The following is a 13,247-nucleotide window of genomic DNA, read 5'->3' on the forward strand; positions in this document are numbered from 1 at the left end:
AGCCCACTATTTTGATCTATTTTTATGAGCAAGCATGGGTTTTTTATGATTGTAATAGAGGAAAATGATCTCTTTTCTTCAGGACATTGTTCAGAGATGATCAAGAGTGCTTCTTCTTGAGTTTATGCACTCATTTTGAATTTGTTTATGGGCTGTAATTTTCTTTTTTAAAACAGCGCTGAAGCTAAAATTATTCCTTTTCAATCCATTTCATGTATCTTTGGTCCAAATCTTGGTTGTATTTGATTCTAACATCAATATACTAGACCCAAAGGATTGAAATCCATCTTTGTACATGAAATAAATGCCATTAGAGCTTGCATTTGACATTCATAAATGAATTGAAAATCTGAAAATATCCTTTATGAAATGATGTATGCATCCTGAAGCATTTGATGTAATCAAGTTAGTCTTATTCCTTCTGTTTAAGTATGCTAAGTACAAAGTGAGAAGGCTTGAATTCCTCTTCCGTACCTAATTATTTCTAATTCCCAAATCTTATCAAAACCCAATCCATTTATCCTTTCTGAATCTTGAATCCCAAACCCTTCTTCTGCACTAAAAGCCCCAGTGGTAGACCTTCAACTCTTAACGCGACGACAGTGGTGAACCCGACGTGAAGGTCCGCTGTGCAGAAGAAGAAGTCCAATGGGAGAATCATCAAGCTCGGGAGGAGATGCTTTGCAACAGTTGGTTTGTCTAATGCAAGAGAGCCAACAACAACAGCTACAATTTCAGCCAGCAGTTGCAATTGCAACAACAACGGAGACAAGAAGAAGAATGGATTGATGCTGCTGTCATTAAGGCCATAGAAGCAGTTGGGCATGAGCTCAAGCAATTTAATGGGCAAAATGTGTCCTCTTTTATCCGACTCTACACTGACAAAATGGTCTTCTTTGGAGTTTCTCAACATGCCTGGAGCCGTTACTTTGCCCGCCTGGCTGTGCATGGCCTCCAGGACTGAATTCATGGTCTTTCCCAAAAAGATGCTGGATGGACTGTGTTCAAGAAGGCTCTTCGAGAAGAATTTTTCCTTGAAGATTTTGGCCTTATGACAAAGAAAATCTTCACCGAATGGGTTGAAAGGCCCAATAAGGGTCTAACTGCTACAGCTCTTCATCGAGAGTTTGAAAGCAAATTTGCCCAACTAGATCCTGATGACCAACAAGGTATGGAAAATCAAAATATTGGGTTATTTTTAAAAGCTGCAGATTCTTCTCTTCAGGAGAAATTGACTGACCGACTTGAAGACCCTGACTCTGAGTCGGGATTAAAGACTACTTGGAGTGATGTCACTGAAGCAGTTAATATGATTGCTCGAAGAGAGCGATTGCGCCTAAGATGGGGATCAACCCCTGTAACAACCGATTCTATGAAGGAGCCTATTCCAGCTTCTCGACCTCCTGTCTCTATGGCCAAGCAACCAAGAAATTCTGTTGTTCCTTCTCCAAAGAAGGATGTCATAGATGAGTTAATTAAAAGCATGCGGAATCTCCATCTTAATTTAACAGAAATTAATTCTAAAGTACAAAGGCTTGATGTTAAAGTAGAAGAAAGGGGTCGAACAACCACCCAAAGACCTGCACGAGAAGGCTTTAAAAGACGTTGCATTTGGTGTGATAGCCTTCAGCATGACAAGAGGGAGTGCGGAGCATTCCGTGAAGCCGAAGCACAAAAATTAGTCTTTTGGAAGGATGGCAAAATTCATGCAACCGAAATCAGGCTTCCTCTTGAGCCAAACTTCGGTAACGACGGCATGAAGAAAAGATTGGAGGATTTGGCAACAAGAACAGCCTATGCAGCTATTGATGCTGCAACCTATGGGTTGCAAATTGAGCCAATTAATGAAATTTTTAAAGCATGTAAAACTAATGCAAAATCTAAAGTGTGGACGCAGGCCTTGGAATGCATGGAACAAGGCAAGGCAACTAAGGATGAGTTAACTACAGCCAGTCAATGTATTCGAGGAAGAACCAGATGGTCCGAGCCTATGGATTCATTTTCAGCTTTTGCCTGGCTAGCTGAAATTAATAATCAAGAAGCCATGATAGAAGAAAAGAGAAGAAGAGAAGAAGATATTGCCGATCCTTCTTCTTCAGGACCTACTAAATGCATAACAAGAAGCAAACGAGAACAACAAAAGGCTGTTGAAAATCCACCACCACTAGAATTTGACATGGGAGATGCCCCTCAAACAAAGAAGACAGAAGGAAAAAGAAAAAGCAAACATCCCAATTACAAGTTGTAGTCAGACATAGAGACCGCAATGGATCTTAAACGGATCCTAGAAGAAAGGATTCTTGGAAGTAGAATTGAATTTACATTAGGTGAAATTCTCGGTATTGCAAAACGAGGATTTCATGATGTAATAATTGATGTAATTAAACGAAAAAGACAATATGTTGGTGAGGAAACTGAAGAATATGTACATGCTTTTTTGCAAGTACTTCATGTGTATTTGCAGGATGAAGAGAAGCTGAAAACTCAAGGGATTCGATTGGAGGCAATCAAAGAATTGATTGTAGCCATAGAAGCCAAAGATGAAGACATTTATGAAGTAGAAGTTGAAGAAACCATAATGGTGGAAACTTCTCAATCTAAAGTGCAGCCCATGCAAAAGAAAGAGACTTTTCTTCACAACATGCAGGAAGAAAGTGAAACTCACTTTATTCCAAGTAGTCACTATTCTTATACCCATTGGGTAAGGGCGACTACTAAAACTGTTGTTAAAGTTGGTGAGAAAGAAACTCCATGCATTGCCCTTATAGACCATGGTTCAGAAATTAATGTTATGTCAAGAAGTCTCTATGAGAATGGTGGATGGCCCATTGACGTGGACCCAGGGTGGCGCATGAAGGCAGCCAATAACTCATCTGGCGATCTTTATGCAACATGTCCTTATGTACAAGTTACTATTGGTAATGTAAAAGATGAATTTCATTTCTTTGTTCAAGATTCTTGCAGCTATCCAATCATTCTTGGACAACCATTTATTTCCGAGTCTCGTTTAGAGACAAAGGCTCTTGATGATGGTTCATCATACGCTCGGATAAGAAGCAAGGATAATGATAAGGTTGTTCAATTCCTAACTGTCTGTGTTAATCACCATCGGAATAGGGATCGATTGAGAGATCATCCCGTTCCTCCTAATGCCCGAGAATTTAAGGGTTTTCGGGTAGCGCTGCTATAAGTGGAGGCTATGGCAGTGCATCATGTCATTAAAAATTACCTCCACATATGAAGGAGGCAAGGTCTAAAGCTGATTTGCAGGTTTTTTCAGCCAATGGAGTGGGCTGTTATAAACAATTTTCAACCATGAACAGGGATGAAAGAAAGTATTTGAATCATATGGAGCAAGAACTGAAGCAAATTGATGTTTTACCTAAATATGAAGAAATTTCAGGTCTATTTTATGGGCTGAATTATAATGATACAATGGCTGAAATTTATATAGCCGTTCATGCAGAAAATCAAGCTGAAAATCAGTCCATATAGGTATGTACATTTGATATGTATGACATAATTCAAGAATTTGCAGATTATGAAGCCTTTGGACAGCCAAACAAGGATGAAGCAAGAGTAGAAACAAAATATAAAACAGTTGATAAGAAGGTCAAGCCGGTAGCTACTCCTCTACCATCTGAAAGCGAAGGATTGGTAGAAAGGGTATCCAAACAACCAAACCTTCGTGATCCTAAAGATATTGGCCATCAATTTACAGCTGAAAGTCTACAAAAGCTGAAAATTGGTGAAGACTCTTTCCTCTTGCCGACTGAAAAACAAATCTTCATGCAGATGTTAAAGAACCATGGTAAAGCCTTTTCATTTCAGCCGCATGAAATCGACTGTGTGGATCCAAGCATTGTGGCTCCAATGATAATATTTACGGTTCCACATGTGCCTTGGAATCTTAAACCAATTCCGGTTCCAAGGGTTCATTTGCCTAAGTTATTGGAACTTTTAAATGAAAAGATAAAAATGCGAATATTGGAGCCATCTTCAGCTCCATATTCCAACCGATGGTTTACCGTACCTAAGAAGAATGGATCTTTACGATTCATTCAAGATTTGCAACCCGTTAATAAAGTCACTATTAGAAATGTTGGATTAGGACCAATTGTGGATGAGTTTGCTGAAGCTTTTGCAGACAGGGCAATCTATTCCATGGGAGACTTATATTCAAGCTACGACCAATTTCAGCTTGCTTTGGAAAGCCGTGACATTACTACAATGAAGACACCTCTTGGCCTAGTCCGCATGTGTACTCTACCTCAAGGGGCTACGAATTCAGTAGCTCACATGATGAATGCCATGAATAAAGTATTGAGGGATTATATTCCTCAATTGAATCTTCCTTTTCTTGATGATGTTCCAATTAAAGGATGTGAAGTTCATGAGAAAAATGAAGAACTCAATGAACTTGGATGTCGAAAGTTTGTTTTTGATCATATCAATGATTGTGCTCAAATCCTGTCTAAATTAGAAGAAGTCCATCTTACTCTTTCAGGAGCTAAATCTATTTTTGGAGTTGAAGAAGTTCTTGTGGTCGGTCATATGTGTGGTCCATATGGCCGAAAACCTTCTCCATCTAAAATAAATGCAATTAGCAAGATGCAAGAAGAATGTACAAATGTTTCAGAAGTGAGAAGATTTCTTGGTGCATGTGTCTTATACCTTATTTGGATACCACATTTTGCTCATGTTGCTGAAAGTCTTTATCAGCTTCTAAGAAAGGGCCAAAGGTTTCTATGGACAAAAGAACACACTCATGCTATTCGGACACTCAAGAAAATGCTGGCTTCAAATCCCACTTTAAAGAAGGCTAACTACTCTAATGGACATCCCATTTTTCTCACAGTGGACACAAGTCCTATTGGAATAGGATGGGCAGTTGGTCAAGACGACCTTGAAGGCAACAGATATGTGATCCGCTTTGGAGCAAAGGTTCTTAATGAATGACAAAGAAGGTATGCTCAAATTAAAAGAGAGCTTTGGGGAGTAGTAACTGCATTAAAATGTGACAGGGAGTACTTCATGGGCGCACATGTTATAGTTGAGACAGATTGCCTTCCACTCTTGGGCATGATAGCCAACTGTTCCACTCCTGACATAGCCATGCTAAGATGGATAGCCTATAATAAATCCTTAAATCCTGATTTGAAACATATTACAGGTAAAGATAATCCAGTTGCTGACATGCTTTCACGTGCCAGATATATGGATGAAGAAGAAATGATGGATGATGAAGAAGCAGAGTTTATAAATGAAGCTATTAATGTAGGTACAACAAAAATTACAGCAAGAACAATAGGTTTAGCTGATAATACAACTCTTACATCAGCAAGGATGGATGAATCAACTAAAGAAGGACAACGGATAGCTAATAAACAGCATATTCCATGTTTTGCTATGGTTTGTTCATACTTTAAAGAAGAATATTATGCAGATGATTGGCTAAAAATTGGCCAATTTTTGAGCACTATGACAAAGAAGGAAGAATGGACTCATGAAGAGTTCAAGAGAATTAAGAGAAAAGCCTATGGTTTTTTTTCTTAAAGATGGTTACCTTTGGAGGCATGCAAAGAAGAAAGGAAGAGCGCCTGTTCGTGTCTTAGGTGACAAAAAGACACAAAGACAGGTCATGCAAGAATTCCATGAAAGCCTATTGGCTGGTCATAGAGGCATATGGGGTACTTTTGCCAAAATAAAAGAAAAATTTTGGTGGCAAAACATGTATAAAGACATTGAGCATTTTGTTGAGTCTTGTCATGCTTGTCAAATGTATTCCATGGTAAAGCATAGAGATGGGGGCTTCAGCCTACCTATCCTTTATCTATTCACTATAGATGGGTTATTGATTTAGTAACCATGCCTACAGGAATTTGGAACATGAGATATCTAGTACTTGCTAGAGAAGATCTCACAAATCAAGTGGAAGGAAAGGCCTTGACAACAAAGTCCACTCATGCTGTTTGCAGATTTTTACTTGAAGAAGTATTTTGCAAGTATGGATGTGTTGCTAAAGTAACTGCTGATAGGGGAGAATTGGATGCCGATGAAGCTCGCCATTTCTTTGCTCAATTGGGGATTAAGCTATCTCTTACTTCAGCCTACAACCCTGAAGGCAATGGTAAGAGTGAAAGAGGTCATCAACCAATTCTTAAAGCTTTAGCAAAATCATGCAAAGGAAAGTTGAGGGAATGGCCTAAAATGCTACCATTCACATTATGGGCTGATAGAACAACCCATAGTGTAGTGACAGGATATATGCCAGCTGAACTCATGTATGGACAGCCACCTATTATGCCTATTGAGGAATCCATTGTCACATGGAGTACCTTGCCTTGGGATGAAGGCATGAACAGGGAAGAATTGCTATCTTTACGCATAAGGCAACTTGAAAGAAGGCCAGAGGATGTTAAAATAGCTATTGAAAGGCTAAAAACAGCAAGATTAAAGAATAAGAAGAGGTTTGATAAGCACCATTGACTTCGTCGAAGAGCTATTCAAGAGAATGACTGGGTTCTTGTTTATGATAGCAGCCTAGATAATCAATATAGTGCTCATAGGAAGTTAGCCAAGTGATGGTTTGGACCATATGTTGTAAAAGTAGTATATAATAATGCTGCTTACTCTTTGGCTGAAATGGATGGGACCATGATAAAGACTCCAATAGCTGGGAAACTAATCAAACTCTTCAAACGAAGAGAATCTTCAACTTATGAACTTGATGACTTTGATACAAGCCCTTTACTTGAAAACATGCAGGAAGATGAAGACTTAGAGAATGAAGATGAAGAAGAAGAAGACCCTCCTTGACCTGTAATCTTATGAAATGGCACATGCCGGAGGATGTGCAGGTTAGGAGGGGGTGAATGTCAAAGAGTTTACTGTCCATGATATAAATCATGGGATTCTTATGAACTCAGAAGAGTTTCACTGGGAATTATATGAGATATTTTCAGGCATTGTTATCCAATATCTACCTTAGTTATACAAGTTCTTTTGTATTTAGCATATAATTTGCAAATATACCATGTACATTTATGAAAAATAAGTCTATGGAAACCTAAAACTTGGACATCTGGAAGTAATTGACAGTCTGCTGGATAAATCACATTAATTTAGGTACAAAAATATGGACAAAAACCCAAAAATGTTGCCAAAAACTATCAAAAGTCCACTAGGTCCACAAGGACCAAAAGTAACTGACTAAGGTGACCAGCAGGTGACCTAGGCTGGTCAAAAAGTGACCAGGGTTGGAGCAGAGAGCAGCCCGCGCTTTTCGGTGCAAAATGCTGGCTGCTCTGCCTGAGGGAAACTGGGAGAAAGCTGGAGCTGAGATGCATGGAATGGAGCATGCAAACTGAAGATTAACAGACCAACAAACTGAAGATGTTAACTTGATGAGAGCTCCACTTCTCTGCCTCTTTGGTCTGATGAAAATGCATGCTGAAATTGTCTATAAAAGAGGGAAAATCTGAGAGAAGAGTATTCAGCCTGCTGCTCTTATGCACGATTTCTCTCATCTTCTCTACCTTATTCTTGGTCCAATGAAGCCCGACTTGTGCCCAAGTACTTGAGTGACTTTGGGGCAAGCAAAGGGTGAGGATATTGAAGACTTATGGACTGTTATGGGCTGGAATAACCAGTCATAAATAGGGCAGCCCACTATTTTGATCTATTTTTATGAGCAAGCATGGGTTTTTTATGATTGTAATAGAGGAAAATGATCTCTTTTCTTCAGGACATTGTTCATAGATGATCAAGAGTGCTTCTTCTTGAGTTTATGCACTCATTTTGAATTTGTTTATGGGCTGTAATTTTCTGTTTTAAAACAGCGCTGAAGCTAAAATTATTCCTTTTCAATCCATTTCATGTATCTTTAGTCCAAATCTTGGTTGTATTTGATTCTAGCATCAATATACTTGACCCAAAGGATTGAAATCCATCTTTGTACATGAAATAGATGCCATTAGAGCTTGCATTTGACATTCATAAATGAATTGAAAATCTGAAAATATCCTGATGGAACCTAGAACAGGCCGGCACTGGCTCGTGCACTAGCCGGACCTCTATCACACGCGCTCAACAACCCCACGGCTTCGCGGCCAGGAGCGTTGATGACACATACATTGCCTTCCTAAATATCTTGCATTTGTATTACGTCGTTTGTAGTCCACTCTTCTCTCATCCACTACTCAACAAAGGGAGTCCCTTACACATTGCCTAATGGCACGTAGCACAAACATAGGGGGTCCTCCAACGGCTGAATGCCGCCACCCCTCTGTGACTCTCCTACACCTTGGGGATTGGCCCCTCGGTGCATCGCTCAACATATAAACATTTCGCACAAAATCCACTCAAGGTACCATTTAATCGTATACAGGAATGTACCATTGTCTTTACTTCTCTTTCCCCTAGACCCCACGACTAGCCTATGGCTTAGGGTGTCCTGTCTCTCACTCAACGTGGGTCAAGGTCCTAATGAAACCAATTGCTGTGCATCCAGGATTTTTGATACCTTTAAATACTTCCATGATTTATGCATATTGTGGATGCTAAGTGCTCAAACAATTGTAAAATCAATATTGTGCACATGTGGAAAACATCCTTTCAATGATTTTCAACTACCGTTCTTATGCGGCGTTGCACGAACCTAGCATCAAGGAAACCCTCGTGCTATTAGGCTCTCATTCTATAATTATTCACCGACCTATATGGCATGCAAACAAAAACCAGCAATCTTTTCATCATTTTACTCCGCATTTAGACACATTTTAACCACTCTACCCTCCCATCGATCAAATGTTGCATTGTTGTATAGATTTATAAGGCATTTTGCCATCATTTTATGTGTAAAGAGCGGGAAAAACACACTAGAACAAGAAGGTGGGGTTGAACTAAGGCAAATACTCATGCTTCGGTCCCCACAAACATTCACAAACATTGTTCTTAATTTTCATTAATTTTTCGCACCCAAAATGCATTTTTTCCCTATTTTTAGTGATTTTTCTCTATTTTCCTTGTATTTTTCCTCATTTTTTACATTATTTAATTACTGAAAATTCAAAATAGGTTATGGGATGTGGCCCTTAGTTCCTTCTTGCAAGAAAAATGAAAATTTAGTTGGTGTTCCTATTTATTCTTCCATTTTTATGCCCAAAACATCATTTTTCCTTGATTTTCTATATTTTACGTGTTTTAGTGTATTATTTTGAGTCACAAGATGCATGTTTTTCTGATTTTCTGATTATGATCAACAAATACCCATGGAAAATAGCAACATAAACAATTTTTAGCCCACATGAACAACATTTTATCAATCAAAAGCCATGAAATCTCAAATTTCCTTTGAATAAATTGAATTACCGCTTATTTGCGTGTTTCGGGTTTCACGTCCATGGCTGCAAATCTGAAAATCAGCAGCTCTTCATGCTCATGACAATCACAAGTCACCATTTCCAGCCCGTGAAGCAATCCGATCGATGCCGGACAAGCCTCCATCATTCTTTCTTCTTCCTTTCTCTTCCCACATGAACTCCCCCTTAGAAGAGAGAGAGGGAGGAGAGAGAAAGACTGATTTTCTCTCTCCCTCTAAAGGCTACCATTCCTCGCACGGAGCGGAGCAATACGGAGCGGAGGATGAGTGTGGTTGCCTTCTGCAGTTGGTTCCATGGCTTGCTTGTGAGCCACCATCATCATTTTGGGGGGGGGGGCCGTTTTTTTCGGCGGCTCCTGCAGCACGCCGCCCCCCCTCAATCTCGTTTTTTCATGAAGGGGGGTGCCCCTTCCCTTCTCCTTTTTGGGCACCTCCCAATTTTTGACCGGCCTTTTGCCCCTTTTCCCAGCTCCTCTCGCATACGGTGTCCGAATCGCGATATGAAAATTTATGTGAGCTCGTATCGGCATCCCGCACTGATTGATAGCTCCACTGACCGCCACAGGCGCATGGAAGAATTACTAAAAATTTGCAAGTGTTGCCCGGCCGTCCTTAGAGCACTTTGACGCTTAAAATCGTCCTAGGTCGAGCCGCCACCTTTGACATTGGATATGTTTTCCTTGATATTCATAATTTTTAGCTATTTTTAAGCAATTCCCAGCACCAAAATTTCGCTCTCATTGGCGACCACGGGATAGGGCGACTCAGCCCGTTGAATCCACGAACATATCTGCACATAAACAACCCAAGAAGCATCAAACTGATACAAAACAAACATATAATAAAACTCAGCACAATGCTCACCCTACCCCTTGACAGAACCAAGGCATGACATCCACAAGGAGTAGGCCTAGCATCATCTAATAGAAGATCTGAAGAGAGTCACTAACCAACTGCTCCAACACAACCAAACTAAAAAACCTATCAAAGAGGTTGCCCTAAGTGGTAGTCTGAACTACTTACCAACTAAAGACAACACAACTAGGAGCTCCTACAAGACGATGACTCCTATAGCCTGATCAAGGAGTATTTTCTTTCAGTACATTTCTTTCTTTTAGGGTTTTTATTTTATTAACATACTTGGGCATGTAAAAAGGAGGGAGCTGAGCGTAGTGACCCAAGGAGAACAGGGCATCGGCCTCAGGACCTGTCTCGGTACCCAAGAACTTACTAAGCCCTCGCAAGGCGACACTTAATCCTTTTCTAGCGCTCACTTTTATTTTCGCTCCAACCTTCCTTGTTTTGTTATTTGTTTTTCCCAGCAAGAAGCCACCCCTAGGAAGACAAGGTATCGGCCCCGAGTCTGACTCGTCCCTAGGAACCTACCAGGCCTTTGCAAGGCGATGATCAACTGCTTATACATTTTCATTTCTTTTCTTGTCTTTGATAGGGGTTAGAGCCCCTTTTTACACACCTTCGTATTTATATTCATCTTGTAAGATGTTAAGGGTTTCTTGGCATCATCATTATTATCTGCTGGCAGGCTTCTCTAACTGCCTCACTACTAACAAGAACTCCTAGAACGGCTGCCTAGCAGGCTAGCAGAACAGGGCCACTAGGACTTCCTTCTAAAACAGGTCTTTCGATGCCTGCCAATGTCTTTACAGGAGGCAATGACTACTCTGACCTCCCCCAAACATACTTAGCCTAAACCTGGGACTTCATGCCTGGGTTGCGGGTCCCCAACAAAAATATATCCCCTCGACAAGTACAAATACACATATAACATGAAAGAAATGTACTCGTAAAGGAGAGATATCACCTGGATTGGCCACAAGAAGCTTCCATTGCAGCAAAGGCTCCTCCAGGCTCCACCAACAAATTCCACGAATCACGAAACCTGTCCAGCACAACACTTAAAACAAAAACCCGATTAAACGCACCCGCACTAGACAGGGAAATGGCTCTCTTGGCCTAATGAAATAAAACACTCCACTACAAAACTGAATTGGCCCTCTTGGCCTAATGAAATAAAACACTCCACTACAAAACTGAATTGGCCCTCTTGGCATAATGAAATCAAACAATACTACGCATAACATCCTCCTGGAAACAACTATGATAGACATCAAAGCATACCATTCCCAGGGAACAGAGGCTCGTAGCCCTAAACTAGGTGCATTAAATTATGACCCATCCCTCCTGCGTATATCGCAAAAGGTGTTCGCATCACATGTCGTCTAATCAGTCTATGGGTCCAAGATAATAAAGGCAGATGAGTCTCGCCTACCCTCTGCATCACCCAGATCAACCATCGTCTGCCAAAGAGGGCATGTTCAGAAAGCATACCCCACAAACGACCAGGTCATGTCTCATCGTCAATAGATATATCGGGACAAGGGCCACAATTAAAGAAGAGGTCTTCTTCATACGCAAAATTAGCCAATGAATCGACAAACTGATTCCAATTTCGTGGAATCAGCTGAAAAGACACTCTATCAAATTCATCTAGCAGGGCTATGGCAGTATGATGGTACATGCAAAGGATGGGGTTTCGTACCATGTACGTCCCATTGAGTTGATTTAAAACCAACTGAGAATCCCCTTTCACCAATAACTGGCGGATACCACCCTTCTTTGCAATATTCAAACCCATAATCAGGGCTTTGTATTCTGCCATATTATTGGTAAAATTCACCCCGAGATAAGCAGCTAACTTCATGACAATGCGTCGTCGGGGGTCTCGGATGACAACTCCTACACTTCCTTTTTTGCATGCACCCCTGGACGCCCATCAAAGTACAAGGTGTACGTCCTTAAAGGGTTTACATATCCCGCCATCCGGGACTCTACTCGTAATTATGGTAATCGAAATTCAGCATATTCAACGGGTGGACTGTAGGCTCCATCCCTCCATCATCATTGAATTCAACAGGGATGCTCGTCAAAATTTGTAGGCAGTGATGGCAGAAGACCTTGATCTCCCAAATAAATGTCCCGCCTTCTTGCTCAATCACCTTATATCCTTTGCTCCACCAAATGAGCTTTCCCTGATAATACCTCTGTTCTAAATATGGGTGTTCTAAATAAGGGATCAGACGACCCATCAACCTCTATCACAATGTCCTTGCAGATATTTGATCGATCTCTCCTAGACCTGCAAGGCAGTCATAGTATTAGTGCAATCAGAAATAATAAGGTTTAATCTTATTAAGATTAACCTTATTTTTAAATTCTATCCCCTCAAAGTCAGCTAACAAGACTGTGACTTATTATTTCCTATTCTAACGATCCTATAGGGCCCGTCCCATTTGGGCTCTAGCTTGCCTGGAAAGAATTCACGTCCTGCGTCATAATACAGAACAAGTTGTCCTTTCTTAAAGGTGTACTTATTGGCTTTGAGGTCGTGTAGCTGCTTCATTCGGCGCTTTGCCACTTCTTGGTGCAATAAGCTCTGCAGCTTAAGCTCATCTAAATGTGCCAGTGTCGTCAAGCGCTCAAAATGTGCATCTTCATCACTCAAAGAATGATTGATGGCAAACCGAATAGTCAGCAGCTCAATCTCTAAAGGCAAGACACACTCCTCCCCATATACTAACTTGAACGGGGTATGGCCAATGGCTCGTTTGAAAGTCGTAATATAGGCCCACACTGCCACGTATAACTTTTTATCCCAATCCCGTTTCTTTTCCGACACAATTTTGGACAGAATGCCCACAAGCTGCTTGTTGGTGCTTTCAACTTGCCCATTGGCTTGCGGGTTATATGGGGTTGTCTTGTTATGCTTGATTTGCCAAGTCTCTGTCAAACTTTTCATCACCTTATTCAGGAAATGGGTTTCGCGGTCCGACACTAATTTTTTCGG

This window comes from Lygodium microphyllum, chromosome 7, assembly GCF_053477565.2.
Source record: "Lygodium microphyllum isolate KBCC chromosome 7, Lygodium_microphyllum_v1.1.10, whole genome shotgun sequence".
Classification (NCBI taxonomy): Eukaryota; Viridiplantae; Streptophyta; class Polypodiopsida; order Schizaeales; family Lygodiaceae; genus Lygodium; species Lygodium microphyllum.